This window comes from Ixodes scapularis, unplaced genomic scaffold (assembly GCF_016920785.2).
Source record: "Ixodes scapularis isolate PalLabHiFi unplaced genomic scaffold, ASM1692078v2 ptg001158l_1___fragment_3__unscaffolded, whole genome shotgun sequence".
Lineage (NCBI taxonomy): Eukaryota > Metazoa > Arthropoda > Arachnida > Ixodida > Ixodidae > Ixodes > Ixodes scapularis.
In genome coordinates this window covers 4055001-4057500 of record NW_024610108.1, presented here as the reverse complement: position 1 = coordinate 4057500, position 2500 = coordinate 4055001, and the positions used below count along the sequence as shown (strand labels likewise).

General features: G+C 46.6%; 1 pseudogene; it reads right to left on the bottom strand.

Annotated features, from left to right (window-relative positions):
* Positions 1 to 2500, bottom strand: part of LOC120845684 — an 8554-nt pseudogene that overhangs the window by 2876 nt on the left and 3178 nt on the right.

Below are 2500 nucleotides of genomic sequence, written 5' to 3'. Positions count from 1 at the left end.
CTCCTCTGGAATTTCCGAGAGAAATTCATCTATTACTAGATTAAATAGGAGCGGCGATAGAGGATCGCCCTGCCTAACACCTCTTCTTGGTCTCACGGCCCTAGAAGCAGAGCCGTGTGTGAGGTTCGTTGTGGAATTTTTAAAAAAACCATTTTAGATAGTTTACAACAGTGGACCCAACTTGGTTATGCTTAGCTAGAGCGTTGATAATACTTCGATGTGTTGCGCTGTCGAAGGCCTTACGCAGATCTATGTTCGCCATTAACAGACTCCGCCCCATCGAGTGAGCTGTCTTTAACAACGAGCTTAATAGATGAATATTTTCAAAGCATCCATCCGTTGCACAGAAGGCTCTCTGTTCAGTGCGCAAGACAATGATCTGCCGAAGCCTTCTCTCTAAAACCTTATGAAAAACACGTAAAAAAAGAGAGCCAATGGTTATCGGCCGGAAATCCGCAGGATCCGAGGAACATTCACCTTTTGGGATAAAGATAGTACGGGCCACCACCAACTTAACGGGTGCCCTTTCCCAGTACAAAAAAAGGTTAAACAGCTTTGTTAGAAACGACAGCGGAAGAGACTTAATCTCTTTAACAGTCAAGCCATCCGGTCCAGGTGCCGAAGAATGGGTCGGGAGGGCATCCTTCACCTCTGCCTCTGTTAGAGGTGTCACAGTAGTATCAGGTAGATGCCTGCTGCAGTCCGCAGCAGAGTCCTCACTGTCGTCTCTGCTCATGATATTGTACCAAAAATCTAACAGCCCTCCCGCCTCCAAACCAGCTTCCTTGGGTCCGTCAAGAATTCTTTGAGCACAAACCTTCCGATTCTTTTCATAAAGGTTCTGAATCTCCCTGTACTCTTTCCGTCGTGCCTGCCGATTGCTTAGCCGTTCACCCGGTCCCGGTTCATTCCTATCCGTAGGCACATGTTCGTAACCCGCCAAAACACGGTCAAGGTCGGTGGCGAATGGCTCACCTCTCAGTGCAAGTAAAATAACATGGTTCAGACCCTTCTCTTCCCGAGATGTACCGGACTTTATACTATTTCTTAACCATTCCTCGAGACGTCTCTTTCCCTCAAACGGCCCCTCCTCGGCCGATCTACCAAGTGGGTTGGAGTCGTTTGGCAGTTCACGTAATCCGCTTATCTCCTCCCCTCCACACCCTGCCGCAGATTCCACCTCCTCCGCCTCAGGAGCATCCGAATAATCCGTGGCATTTGATTTATCATGTCCCTCCTGAACCAATTTAATAACGAGCTCTTTATGTTCTTTCTTTCTACGTTGCCCTTTCACTGCCTCCTCACTACGGTTTGGATGCAGCTGATAAAGGACTGAGTTAATTTTTACCGGTCTCACACCCCTAAGTAGGGCATCCGCCTCCGACCTTGCCAAAAAAAAGGACTCCTCCGCACTCCAGTGCGGTTTCGTCTTCGTAATTACAATTTCATTGTTCAAACTAACTTTATCACATTTACGCCTATGGCTTGCCAGGCCCTTAATCTTGTAATGCTTGCCGCAATTCGGGCAGGCCACCATGCCAACATTGGGAGCATCCATGTTGATCCAACACGGAGTGGTCAATAATTGGTTTCGAAATCAAACTCCCGTCTCCACACCTAAAACATCACACGAATCATTCCAACAATGATTCCATCAGTATGCTAGCCCCACACTACATCATAATGCCCCAAATTAAAGCTAAACAAAATGGCAATATACATCTGCACACGCTAACTAAGAAAGCACTGCAAAAAGAGTCAAAAGGACCATATACTTCTAAGCGAAAGTAAAAAAAGACTATAAAAACAATTGAAGGAAAAAAGAGATAAAAGAAAAAAAAAATAATGACAAAAAAATAAAATAACACACACTTACACACTCATCACAATAAAAAAAATATATATATAAAAAAGCAGACTATAAGTACGGTTAAAAACACACAAAAAAAAATCAAAACCCACACACACTCACACACCCATCATTCACTCACTGGCGGAGCTAAAAGTGTTTCACTGCTGAGGACAAATAAAAATTGCCCTATCCCACCGCACCTTGAGAACAGGGTCAAACACCCTAAAGAGCCCCCGCAGAGACAAAAAGCTGTCTCTCCGAAACAGCAGCAAGTCAGTAGAGCACCGTGAGATGCAGGTTCCCGGTCCAAGAGCCGGGACGATGCCGATGTAGCCTGCTTCCGCCAAGAAGGACGTCCCGGGCATTGCTTTCAACCAGGCGACAATCCCTTGCACCGGGCAGGATGGTGGACACACCCGGAAATTAGATCTTGAGTAGGTCTCGCGGCACATTCCGAACGACGACTGAGCACTTCACGAACTCGCAAAACCAACATTTCTACACGGCAGCCGCTGCCTCACACTTCCGATCTGCCGGCTGGTGTTGCACTGCATCTGTGCACAACAAGTGCAAAGATACCACCGAAAAACGGGCCAACGTGGACAAAAAATACTTCTCGGCCAACAATCCTTGCCTTCCAAGGCACAC